Consider the following 14,127-nt stretch of genomic DNA (forward strand, 5'->3'; position numbering starts at 1 on the left):
GGAGGAGGAGGAGGAGGAGGAGGAGGAGGAGGAGGAGGAGGAGGAGGAGGAGGAGGAGGAGGAGGAGAAGGAGAAGGAGAAGGAGAAGGAGAAGGAGAAGGAGAAGGAGAAGGAGAAGAAGAAGAAGGAGGAGGAGGAGCAAGATGATGATAATGATGATGCTGATGATAATAATGATGCTGATGATGATAATGATGATGCTGATGATGATAATGATGATGCTGATGATGATAATGATGCTGATGATGATAATAACGATGATGATTATGATAAAGATGATGATGATGATGATGATGATGATGCTGAGGAGGAGGAGGAGGAGGAGAGGAAGTAACGAAGGTGATTTAAGGAGCAGCACATGAAGGTAGGAAGGCTCTCGCGTCGGCTCTTCGTCATCGTTATATACGACAGCTAAACACAGGCCAGAAGTAATTACTGGGAACCCTAATGAGCGGGGAAATTACGCTTACGAGTCCCGTGGGTGGGGGAGTGTGATCGGCCGCCAGATGAGATGAGCGTCTATGACAATATTTCCTTTTCATCCACTCGTTTCGTCCCAGTGGTGCGCAAAAGTGACGGTAATTGCAGCATTATGCGGGTGTGTTTCCCGCGAGAATATTCCACCCACAAGATTTTCCTCGTAATAATGTTCCAATATGAATCAGTGAGGTTAAGTTGCGTCACTTTGATTGGATTTGTTATGTGTACAATTTTTCAGTAATCTTCGTGGGAGGAGATTAAATGAATGGGATTTACAGAGAAGTATGATTTAATTAACCCTTTTGCTGTTATGGTCATCTTTCCTTATCCCTCCTAGCAGCGTAAAAAACTGTTTGTATGGAGACATAGGGGAGAAAAGAGTGCAAAACAGAAGATAACTTTGTCTTTTTACTCTACACAAAATACTCTACACAAAAATAGTACGTAAAAACTTACAGGTATTAAAGAAGATAATTTGTCTGGTAGTGAAAGGATTAAGATACATACACTGTGATGTGGATGGTTATGAAATGGTTGGATACGTGAATGTGCCTACAGTACTGCCAGATTAGTAAAAAGAAGCACTATATATATTCCTGTCTCCATTCGGTGCGTGAAAAAAGTAAATAAATGAAAATACACACGTATATCAAGCGGAGAAACAGCTTTTTTACGCAAAGATACGAAATAAAAACAAACACTCCACCAGTATTTAAAAAAACACACCTCGCTATCTATCAATATATCATTCTGCCTGTCTGAATCCAATCTGTGCATCTATCCAGTTAACAAGACCGTAAAAACCTTCAGCTATCTGTCTATCAATAAATCAGTGTAGTTATATTTCAAACCCGCAATACGCACAGGACGCAAACACTCTACGTGGGCGGCAACACACATTTCACTATCTCGGGGTCAATGGGTGAGGCTAAGAGGACCGTATGGAGAGGATGAAGTGACTCTTATCTCACCTCACTACCTCCCCGCACCCTCCCCTCCTCGCCGCTATCAGGGCACCCATCCCAGGCACTCACCTCACGCAGTTCCCGCCATAAACTCTTCGTAAAGCTGCCCCGGATTACCTTAACTCCTCCAACACTTGGGGGACTTGGCTGCTCCCACGAGGACACAGTAACCCCTTCAGACCTCACTGGTGCGTGCTGTGGCGCCTGGTGATGTTCCGTTTGGTGTTTCACGTATCATCTCGCCTGTGAAGTGAAGGTAAAAGGAGACGTGTTAAGACATGAGCAATTTAGGGATTTTTGAAGTTGCTAAAATAAAGTTACTGGAAAGATTGCTGTTTTCGTACCTCAGATGCTTCACGTGTCGCCTCTCCTGTGACCTAAATAACTATACCTTGCAACGTGGGTTTTTCTTAAGGTTTCAAGTGTTCATTTGTGTGTGTGGGTGTCAAGAAGCCTCCTGCTTGTTTGTGCCTCACTAATACGTGTCATGTGTCAAATAAAGAGTACAGAAGACGAAAGAATACCCAACACTCTGAAATACGAGACTTTTTAAGACGTTGCACTTAACTTGTTTGAGTTACAAGAGGATGAAAATATTGTAATGGATGCCTGAAAAGTCTGGACCTCTGTCATGCCTGAGTCAAGATTGTGAAGCTTCTAAAAGTGTTACGAAGCACGTGAACCCCTCTAATGAAACACCTTGAGTACTTCACTTCACCAAACCTAACATAACTTATTAACAAAAGCTAATCTAGTGTAACCTAATGAAAAGTAAAATCGCATGATAAACCTTCGTCTTACCTAGTCTTACTTTACCAAACCAAAGCAAACCTAACTTAACATACTAACCTAACATACCCTATCACAGCACCACCTAACCTATCATCTATAATACACTCAGCAAAAATTAACCAAACATAATATAACCTGATATTACCTTACTTTACCTAGCCCAACATGAACGTGCCCTAACATAACTGCACCTAACCTATCATAACATAAAATAAGCAAGGATAAAGATTTTGAGGTGAAATATTATATGAAATCTGAGAATAGCTTCTTGGAGGGAAATGTCATACAACAAAGGGAAATTTTTTTTGGAGAAACATTATATAGTATGAGGAAACAATCTTGAGGAAAACATCATAAATCAAATAGTAGTAATTTTTGGAGGAATATTGTAAAGCAAAGGTAAATAGGTAAGGGGAAGGGAAGAATTATCAGATAGGAAAGAAAAAAATATTGGGAGGTTGGAAAGGAAATATCATATAAGGGAAATACTAATGTCGGGGAAATTATACGGCAAATGGAGAATATTTTTTTCCTTTTTTGCTGCAGTAAATCTTAGATGCAGTAAAGGCGTACACTGGAAGATTTACCTTTTTGACTCTTACGCAGTACGTGTTCTACGCACCACAGGTATTTCAAGTAAAGCCCAGTAATTTATGGTGCAAGTGGCGACGTCCATTCATCACTGGACTCAATTATTCATGAGTAATCGTTCAAACGTTCTTCTTCTATAAAATACTGACCACAAGAAGAAAGGAAGAAAAAAAAAAAAAACCCGTAATCCATCATAAGGAAAGTCATTTCTTTTCCAGAATCAAACTCATCTGCTGAGTGACGGCACCCTATTTTCCTCGTAACGTAAAAACCATCTACTCACGCGCCCCCCCGCCCCTCCCACCCCCCAAAAAAAAAAGAGGGGGAGGTGCTAAGCCATAAAATACTGAAACAACAGATGTAGATAAAATTTAGAATGAGTAAAAGCAAGGAAAGAGATTGAAAGAGAATGAAAAAAAGTTAAAAGAAGTGGAGGACAAGAACAGGAAGGTAACGGGGGTATACAGGAAGAGAAGGGAAAGGAAGGGAAGGGAAAGATGGGAAGAAAAGAAGGAAAAAAGAGGCATAAGCGCGTGGAGAGGACAAGAAAGGGATAGGAAGGGAAAGAAAAAGAAAAAAATGGAACAAAAATATAAGGACAGGATAAAAAGGAGAAAATAAAAGTGAATGGAATAAAATAAATGAATGACAAGAAAAGAAAAAATAAAGTGAAAGAAAGTGATTCGAAGCATTGAGGAAACGAAGAAGGAAGGAAAGAGCGAGGAAATAAAGAAGTAATATAAGGAAGTGGAAGATATATGAAGAGAGATAAAGAATAAAAATAAAAGAGAGAACATATTGTTGGAAGAAGGTGCGGACAGGCAGCGAATGGAGGAGAAAGAAAGAGGGAGAGAGAGAGAGAGAGATGAAGAGGTAAATGAGGGATAAACGTAGAGTATCAGAAAATGTCAACTTTATTATAGGTTTTAAATCAAGTCTGCAAAAACATCTCGACACTTTAAAAGGACGCAAATCGCTTTCACTCTTAAGGAAACTTTTGCAACGAGGGACAAAAATAACAGGGAGAAAATAAATGGAAAATTATTATAGGAAAATGTTGGAAAAAAAAGAAACTGATCTGGAAAAAAAATGAGGGGAAAAAATACGTGGGAAAAATATACATGGGAAAATATTACTGACCTGTTAAACGTTTGTAAGCTGAGCACTCAATACACTGACACAAATAATGAACGAAAACAAAAGCATGTTATTTATTTATGTTCTACTTTTGTCAATAGCTTTCGTATGATTTCTGCCTCCATTCATTTACACACTTACCTGTCTTTGTTGCTATTGATAATGAAAATGAATATATAAATAAGGACGGGAAAAGAAAAAAAAAATCAGATGAATATTAGCTAAAAAAAAAAAAAAAAAAAAAAAGGAAATGACAAAGCAATATAATCAAGAATATTATAAAAAGAAAAAAAAAAGAGAAATTAAAATAAAAAGGAATGAAAGAGTTAAGAATGTTCCTGATAAAAGACAGTAGAACAAAGGAAAATAAAATAATCACAACATGCAATAGGGAAAGAAAAGAACAAAGAAAAAAAGGAAAATCGAGGAAGCAGATAAAATAAGAGACATTTGAAGAGATAAAACAGGGAAAAATGAAAACTTAAAGGAAAAAAAAATAGGAAGAAGCAAAGGAAAATGAAGGACAGAAAAGTAAACAGTGAAAAAGAGGAAAAAACCTGAAATTTCCTCTAGGACGCAATAAACAAAACTAAGAACATAAAAGGAAACGGGAAAAAGGAAAGTAAAAAAAAAAAGAAAAAAAAAAAGGAAAACGAAAGACACCTGGGAAAAGAAAACGAGGAAAAATGAGACACATGGAAAACAAAAATAAGGAAAAATGGGACACAGGAAAATGGAAGATAAAAGACAAGGAGAAGGAAAACAAGGGAAAATGAGACGCACGGAAAAAAAGAAGACAATGAAAAATAAGACACAAGGAAAAAAGGGAAAATGAAAGACACAAGGGAAAAAAAAACAAAGAAAAACAAGACACACTAAAGAAAAAACAAGGGGAAATGAGACAAAGAAAAAGAAAACAGAGAAAAATAAAAGACACGAAAAAAAAACAAGCGGAAATGAAAGAAACAAAAGAAAAAAGGGAAAAACAACACTAAAAATAAAAAAATACACAAAAAATAATCCCTAAAAAAAAAAAAAACGAACAAAACCCAAAAAAAAAAAAAATAAACACGAAAACCACACACACACAAAAAAGAAAAGAAAAAAAAACAGCAAAGGTCAGAGTTTTCCTCCAGGACGCAATAACAGAAACGAGAAAAGCATCCAAACACACACACACACACAAACACAGTGGCGGGGCGTGCCGGGGAGTGCCTGGGAGTGCCTCGAGGTGCCACAAAGCCACAGTAAAGGGAGCCAAAGCGAGGCACTCTTCCCTTTCCTGCACTCCTTCTCTACACAATCTCTAAATCCTTATTCCAGTCTCCCTTAGGCTTTTGTCTCGAGTCTGGCAACCTTATAAGCCTCGCTACTTACGAAGAGGAGGAGGAGGAGGAGGAGGAGGAGGAGGAGGAGGAGGAGGAGGAGGAGGAGGAGGAGGAGGAGGAGGAGGAGCAGGAGGAGGAGGAGGAGGAGGAAGAGGAGGAGGAGGAGGAGGAGGACACGTAGAATGAATAGGGAAAAGGAATATGATGAGTTAGGAAGAAAAGAAGAGAAAAAGGGGGAGAGAAAATAAGGAAAAGAACAATTACATACAAACCATAAAGGAGAGGAGGAGGAGGAGGAGGAGGAGGAGGAGGAGGAGGAGGAAAAGAACTTCGCAGAATAGATAAGAACGATTACAGGAATATAACTAAACGAAAAGGAAAAAAAAAAGACATAGAAACAAGAATAAATAAAAGAACTAAGAATACAGGAAGAGAAAAGGGAGAGCAAAAGGTGAGAGAAAACAGTAACATACGAGCAATAAAGAGGAGGAGGAGGAGGAGGAGGAGGAGGAGGAGGAGGAGAAGGAGGAGGAGGAGGAGGAGGAGGAGGAGGAGGAGGAGGAGGAGGAAAACTTCGCGGAATGAAGATGAGAAGCAAGGGATCTGAAAAGAATATAAACGAAGAATTAGAAAGAGTGGGAAGAAGGAAGGATGGAAGAATACGAAAGAGGAAAAGAGATAGAGACAAAGAATAAGGAAGAGTAATAAAAAAAAAAACTAAGAATACTGAAAAGGGAAAAAAAAGGATAAAAAGAACAAATGAACAATAATGAAAACAGACAACGAGAGGAAAAGAAAGAAACAAAAAATACAAAGAGAAAGAAGAGAAAGAAAAGACAAAAAAACAAATAAAAGACATAAAAAAGCCACAAAAACAGGAGGAGGAGAAGACAGGAGTAGATAGACACACACAAGGCACATCCAAGGAGTAAACAAGCAAACAAACAACTGGACGGGCAGGAGACAAGCAGGCGGGGGAGACGAAGATAAGAGACATGGGAAACTAGGAAGATGCAGGAAGGAGGAGGAGGAGGAGGAGGAGGAGGAGGAGGAGGAGGAGGAGGAGGAGGAGGAGGAGGAGGAGGAGGATGAGGAGGAGGAGGAGGAGGAAGAGGAGGAGGAGGACGTCAATGATGCACTGAAATCCAACATCTCCTCCTCCTCCTCCTTCTCCTCCTCCTCCTCCTCCTCCTCCTCCTTCTCTACCCAGCCAATTTCACCAAGCGCAAGATATACACACAATATTCACCCTCATGATTCTTCAGCTTAAGGCGAAGCGAGGAACAGGCTGCCACCGAGGTATCTTCAAGGGCCACTTCCCTCTACCGTGGGGAATCTTGCCTCGCTTAATTAACGTCTCCAGCGGAGGGTTCGGGAAGGAAGCGATGCAGCCTTCGTCTCGATCCGGTAACTTTTGTGATGCTTAGCTCGAGTGGGGGATGCAGGAACGAGGGAAACGGAGAGCGAGAGAGAGAGAGAGAGAGAGAGAGAGAGAGAGAGAGAGAGAGAGAGAGAGAGAGAGAGAGAGAGAGAGAGAGAGAGAGAGAGAGAGAGAGAGAGAGAGAGAGAGAGAGAGAGAGAGAGAGAGAGAGAGAGAGAGAGAGAGAGAGAGAGAGAGAGATTAAGAACAAGGAAGAGGAAGTGAGATAGACACGAATAATACAGAGCAAAATACAGACGAAAAAAAACACAAGAATGAGAAAAAGCTAAAAAAAAAAAAAATAAAAAAAATAATAATAATACACATGTAGAACTGTATACGGTTGAATTTTAAACTTTTCTGTGTTACTCTGGAGAACAAAACGTTAAGAGAACAATTAGAATGGGACTCCACACTCCAGGCCTCCTTTTCATATAAATCATAAAAGTCAAGCTTATAATGAGGTCGACGCAGACACACGGACAGACAGACACAGACAGAGACACGCCATGGATACTTACTAATTTTTTTTTATTATTTATTCAGTTTTCATGGTGCAGTAGAAAGTTTTTTTGTGAGAGTGAAATATAAGAGAAGACCTTGTTAATCCTGCATGCTGCTCTGTAGGTGCTCAGGGATCTCTCTCTCTCTCTCTCTCTCTCTCTCTCTCTCTCTCTCTCTCTCTCTCTCTCTCTCTCTCACATTAATATATTTTAGTAGAAATGTAACTTAAAATGCAAGAACTACTACTACTATTACTACTAGTCTACTACTACTACTACTACTACTACTACACTTTATTACAACAACAACAACAACAACAACAATAATGAGAAGCAAAAGAGGAAGAAGTAGAACAACAACAACATCAACAACAACAATAATAACCACCACCACCACCACCACTAACAACAACAACAACAACAAGTATACAATGTCACGGTGCTCAAAAAAAAAAAAAAAAAAAAAAATAAGAACCATCTTTTAGACCAGGAAACATGAGGACAGCAATTAACAAGAATAACGAAGAGGAAGATGTGGTAATGAGGAAAGCACCGAGAGGAGGAGGAGGAGGAGGAGGAGGAGGAGGAGGAGGAGGAGGAGGAGGAGGAGGAGGAGGAGGAGGAGGAGGAGGAGGAGGAGGAGGAGGAGGAGGAGGAGAAAAGTAAGGAGAAAAGGACAAGGACGAAAAAAGGAGGAAAACGAGAAAAAAAGATAATTCACGTTGAAAATTTTTGAAGAAAGATATCCAGAGAGAGAGAGAGAGAGAGAGAGAGAGAGAGAGAGAGAGAGAGAGAGAGAGAGAGAGAGAGAGAGAGAGAGAGAGAGAGAGAGAGAGAGAGAGAGAGAGAGAGAGAGAGAGAGAGAGAGAATATACACAAGTCAGTCAATACGCCTTTGTTTCACTTGAACCATTTACAATAAGAACAAACGAGAAGCCTTCATTAACCAGCTCTTTCTTGCCCCTAACGATTTTCTCCCTCGTGACGTGGCGTGGATCTTGAGAGTGACTTAAACCTTCCCACCTCCACCCACTGTTCCTCCTCCTCGTCCTCCTACATCTCTATTTTTTTCTTCTTCTTTTAATCTTTACTTAATCTGACACCTGCTCCCTCCTACACCTCCTCCTCTTTCTCCTCCTTTTCGTCCTTCTCTTTCTATTTCCTCCCCCTCGATCTTTAAGACACGAGTTTTAAGTTCATATTGAATTGCCAGCTTGTCTGTTCCTTTTATTTATTTATCATTCTTTTTCCTCATTATCTCTTCCAAATTATACTATTTTTTATTTTTTTTGGTAACGCTCTCATCTGGCTGTCTGTCTGCCTCTCTGCTTGTCTGTTATCCTATGTCTGTGTGTTCTCTCTCTCTCTCTCTCTCTCTCTCTCTCTCTCTCTCTCTCTCTCTCTCTCTCTCTCTCTCTCTCTCTCTCTCTCTCTCTCTCACGTGAAAAGAACCCATTATGTGTTAAAATTTCAAGAGCCAAATTGAAAAAACTAAAGAGGTTGTGTGTGTGTGTGTGTGTGTGTGTGTGTGTGTGTGTGTGTGTGTGTGTGTGTGTGTGTGTGTGTGTGTGTGTGTGTGTGTGTGTGTGTGTGTGAGCTTTTCGTGGTGTTAATGGTCACTTAAATGGAGAAGGCCGGGGTCGGAATGGTGCTTTTGAAGACAGGAAGCAAAAATGTAAGAAAAAGAAGAGAAAAATTGTAAAGTAAAGACACACAGTAGAGAACTTTAGTGAGGAGTATTTTTTCCGTAAAACCTTTCCTCTTTTGCTCCTAACATTATCTTTATTACCCACGATATTATCTCCACTAGGCCTTTAAGCACAACTCTCCCTCTCCCTCTCTCTCTCTCTCTCTCTCCCTCTTTCTCTCTGTGGTTCCTTCAACTCTCACACGCATTTTTATTCAATGGAGTGCGTTTTAAGCTCACTTTTCATCACATTCTTAAGACAGACTTCTTCCTCTAAAACCTTCAGCAACTCGCCTTAACTTTTATCTATCACTATTCTTCTTCCTCTGTCTTCTTATATTCTTAAGACTTCCATTTTATCTTCCTTTTCCTCGTCTTCCGCTTCCTGTTTCCATTTCCCCCTCTGTTCTGTTTGTACTCCGTTCCTTCCTTCAATTCAATTCACTTCTTTTTTTTTTCTTTTTCTCGTCTTTCGCCTCTCCTCCCTTTTATCTTATCTCTCTTCATTTCTAATTTTATTCTTTTGGTGCATCTTGTCAAACCACTTCTCTTCTTCCTCGTTTATTCCCTCCTCGCTCTGTTCCTCATTCAAGACACTATTTTTACACCTCTCGCTCTTTCTCTTCTTTCACCTCTTTTCTCTTTTATCCTCTTCTCCCTCTTATCCTATCTCTTCAATTTTCTAATGTCATTCATTTAGCGTATCTTGTCAAACCAATTTTCTTCTTACTCGTTTAGTCCCTCCTCGCCTTGTTCCTCATTCCTTTATTCCTCTACCGCTCTCTCTTCCCTGGTTTTCGTGAAGATTTGCATTTCTGTTTTTACCTATTGTTGCATCCATCGCCGCCAGACCGGGATGGACGAGGCAGACGAGGAGATGACCAAAGAAAGAATTGAGGCAGGTTGGTTTGCCTCATTAGTCGATCATTCACGACCTCTTGGTTCACTTGCTTCATTAGAATCCCGCGAAACCTTTGAAACTCGCATGCGGGTGAATAATTGAAGAGGTGCAAATAGCAGTGTGTGGTGTGAGGCGTTGATTGGTGGCTTACTGTTCATTTCCTGTCTTTTTTGTACCTTGTGACTCCTGATCTTCATACGCACCAATGGATCAGGGAGGGTGGTTATTTATTTGTTATTTTTTATAATGTAGGACCAAGGGAAACAAAATTTATGCAAAAAACAAAACAAAAATAAATAAAAAAAAGGCCTACTGAGGTGCCGGTCCCCAGAGTCAGGAGCGGTAATAAAAAATTTAAGGGTGGGGAGTATTCACGTGTATTTAGTTATTTTGTGAAGTACTTTTGTATTTTGTCGGGTCACGTGACTGTTTTCTTTAAAGTTTCGCCTTATCACGACAGTTTTTCAAAGGCTAAAGAGATCATCAATAGGTTTTCATGAGAATGTTTTCCTATTTACGACGCAGAATCCTTGTTAAGCTATCATTACAATCATAAAAACTCAACACACGGCTCTATGAGATACAACGAAAAAAAATCTGAAGGTATATAGGCGTCTAACGTACGTACTAAGAATAAGGTGAATCAGTGGGGAAGTTTATTCGTAAATTGAGTGTTCTGTGTAAAGATCTTGTGTATTTTATAAATTTAATGTGTTTTATGAAGTTCATTTAATATTACAAATTGATTATATTTTTTTTTTCTAGAAAGTTTTGTGTTTTATCTAGTTTATACAACAATCGTTATGGCTTACGTACATATGGTTTACACGTGTCTTTTCATAGCCATATATTTCCTGTACTTTATATAAGAAGAATTATTGGCCAAGTTAATATTTAAATACGTGTTACTGGTTCCTTGAAATAACTAAAGCTTCAATAGTTCTTGTGTCATTTACAAGTTAGTAACCTTCCATTATTATCAAAAGGCTAGACAGAGGTGTGACAATTACATATACACGTTTATTTCAATCTCTTTAAATGTGTATTCCTTTGAGGCTCCTTGAACTGAGCGTTTGGTTTGCTTAAGTTTGATCTACCGGTAGTTGTGTCACTCTCGCCATAAACCACGAAGATGTAAAAGTCAAGTTCACATCAATGCTATTTCCAGTTTCTCCACGTCTTAATGGGGCGTGTATAATAACTGCACTGCGCCACGTTGCTGCAGTGTCACAGGTCAGCAATCATCATTATCAACACAAAACAAGCAAGAGACGGGAAAACTCATGCAAACCTTCCTATCTCTATTTAGCTAACTGAGATTTACGAATATCTCTCTCTCTCTCTCTCTCTCTCTCTCTCTCTCTCTCTCTCTCTCTCTTCCTCTCTCTCCTCTCTCTCTCTCTCTCTCTCTCTCTCTCCTCTCTCTCTCTCTCTCTCTCCATTACGGGAGTACTTGCACACAACGCTCGGTACATTTCATCGTGATCCTTTTACGATATAAGCTTCGGGATTTTAAATAGATGTAACATTTTAATAGTCATTCCAGTGCCGTGCGTGGGACGAACCTTCGCCTTTACCTGGAGGGAATGTGACGAAGGACACCTGCACAGATACATTCTAACATACACACACATGCTACATAAGTACAGGAAAACCAGAGCGCTTTCTCTCTCTCTCTCTCTCTCTCTCTCTCTCCCTCTCTCCTCTCTCTCTCTCTCTCTCTCTCTCTCTCTCTCTCTCTCTCAGACTATTACACTACATAACTGCCTAGTACAAAATGAATATGGATGAAATGCAAATCTCATAAACAAGCACAATTATACAAACACCACTTCCCGTAACAGACCACAATACGCAGAATACCTTTACTGATGTTTATAAATGTTTACTTGGCATCCTTTGGAGGAAACACATCGGGAGTAGCAATATTCATCACCAAGAATGTAAGACTCTCAGTACAATGGCATACACTTCATCTTATTCTGAAACTCACCGTAATAAGATTGTGTTAAGTTTGAAGCTGTTTTTTTTTCATAATTGATGCGTTGAAATAATATATTGTTACTTTTATCTTTTTATTTATTTATTTATTTTTTTGTTCGGCTGTTTCTCTTAGGTGTAGCCAAGGAGAGTCAGCCTTCAGCGCGCTTTTCTGTCACACTGCATCTCTCAAACTTTCCTTAGATCTTCCTCTCTTTCTCCTCGTCTTATTTCACTGTATCCATAAAACTTTCCTTAGTAACCTTCCACTCTCCTGCCTCTCCATCTCGAGCATCCCTCACATACTTCTCGTCTCTCCTCTAGATACGCCCAAACCACCTCTATCTCCTCTCCATCTCAGTCCCCAAACTCGTACATGCTTTGTGACTTTGATGTAGGACCATATTCTAAAACACTTCTGCGCCGTACCTCCACTATTTTCAAGAGGCTCTAGCTGAAGTGCCGTGAGTCTATAAGGATGTTTTTACGGTTCCATTGACAGAGTAACAGGATTTCTACATTATTAACAAGAGAAACAGTCTTGGGAACACTGCTAATCATCTCTGTGGCCTTTGAAAATTGACGTGGTGAGGGAGTAAATAATTTTTGAATTCTGGACTTACTACTTCACTATGATACACAACAATAACATCACCTTATCTATTAGGTTATCTTGTGAAATTTGGACTTGTTCTGTAGCAGCGAATGGGTCAAGAGTATGCATCGCGCCGGCAGAGTGACTAAGGAAGTGAATCATAATGATAAACTGCTTGTGACTCACCCCTTTCAACTGGTAAACATTTTCCCATAATTGCTTGGAATTTCTCAGACACTTATCTTTGTACTGCAGGCTCTTGAATACTTCCAGAGCCAAGAAAAGACAAAATTAACTTCAATTCTTTCTGTTTCATGAATCATGCAAATATTTTCTTCTAGCTAGTGCTCTGAAAATTAACAAAGAAGCAACACAACAATTGACTCACCGGAACAGACAACATGTCGCAGTGTCAGGTGAACTGCGGATAAATGCATTCCTGACATTTGATTTTCAAGTCAATCAGTGATATTGAGTAATTTTTCAACTTCAGTCAACAGAATAAAAATAAACAAGGCGATAAAATTACAGCGTGATTCTGAATGTATTGGATAACTGTTCAAAACGAACCGGCCAATCAGTGAAATTAATGGCAATTTGCAGTATGAACACGTGGCGGCATTAGCTAATTAATTTAACAAATAAATAACAAATAAATAACGGCAGGCCATTAACATTACGCTCTCAATATAAAGGATTACAACACACAAACAGGTGGTTAAATTTCTGTAATGTGACTGAAGGTTTAAGAGACTCGGGTCAAAATAACTCAATAATTCCTCGACACACGCAGGAAACTCGACTTCGTCCGGCTCAAGGTTCGTGTGATATCCAGCTCAGGTGAAAGACACTCGAGACAATACGATAGAATGCAAGAATGACGCAAGAAGGCGTGAAATATGAGTTAAAACGCTCCAGTTACAAGTAAAAATAAAGATGTGTGTGTGTGTGTGTGTGTGTGTGTGTGTGTGTGTGTGTGTGTGTGTGTGTGTGTGTGTGTGTATTGAAAAATCCAAGAGATCCAAGAATACAATAAAAAAAAAAAAAAGACAGACACACGCAAAAGAAGGAAATGAAATAAAAATAAAAGTTGTGGTGTATTTTGAAAGCGGACATGAAAATAATATATGCTGAAGTTAAAACACATGAAATGCATTGATAAAGTGACAAATAAATTCAGAAATTAGACACAGACAAAAAAAGAAATGAAAAAAAAGAAAGTTAACGGAAAAATGAAAGAAAAAATATACGAAAGAAAAAAAAAGAATAGATCACATCAAAACAAAGAATTAACAAATCATAAACAGCGACAAAAGATAAACTAAAATAAAAACGAGAATAATTATAAAAGCAGGACAACACTCACAATTTTAAAATGTAGAGGAAAGGAAACGAAACAAAACAAATAAAAAAAAAAGCAGGATTACATAATGAAAGAAGAAAATATAAATTGGAAGACAAGACGGCAGGAAGGAAAGAAACTCAACTTGGGGAATTTTCAGAGAGAGAAAACGACTGAGACTGAAAAGAAGAGAAGAGATGTAATGGAGAAAAACTGAAGCGGAAAAATAGAGAAAGAGAAAAAGATGGACGAAGGTGAGGAAATAAACAAAGAGGTGCAAGAGAAGGAGGAGAAGAAGAAGAGGAGGAGGAGGAGGAGGAGGAGGAGGAATACAAAGATACGAATAAACAAGACAACACTATCATTAGGACTAACGAGTCTGCCTGTGTCTATACTACCACTACAG

At 39.1% G+C, this 14,127-nt stretch overlaps 1 long non-coding RNA gene across 1 annotated transcript in view; it reads right to left on the reverse strand.

Annotated features, from left to right (window-relative positions):
- The window catches only part of LOC135088781 (uncharacterized), a 92,164-nt gene that overhangs the window by 34,290 nt on the left and 43,747 nt on the right, over positions 1-14,127 (reverse strand). Inside the window, exon 2 of the long non-coding RNA XR_010261115.1 lies at positions 1,563-1,688. This is a non-coding gene — a long non-coding RNA (uncharacterized LOC135088781). The remainder of the gene's footprint in view (positions 1-1,562; positions 1,689-14,127) is intronic.

The sequence above is a fragment of the Scylla paramamosain genome, chromosome 31 (genome assembly GCF_035594125.1).
Source record: "Scylla paramamosain isolate STU-SP2022 chromosome 31, ASM3559412v1, whole genome shotgun sequence".
In the NCBI taxonomy this organism is placed as follows: Eukaryota; Metazoa; Arthropoda; class Malacostraca; order Decapoda; family Portunidae; genus Scylla; species Scylla paramamosain.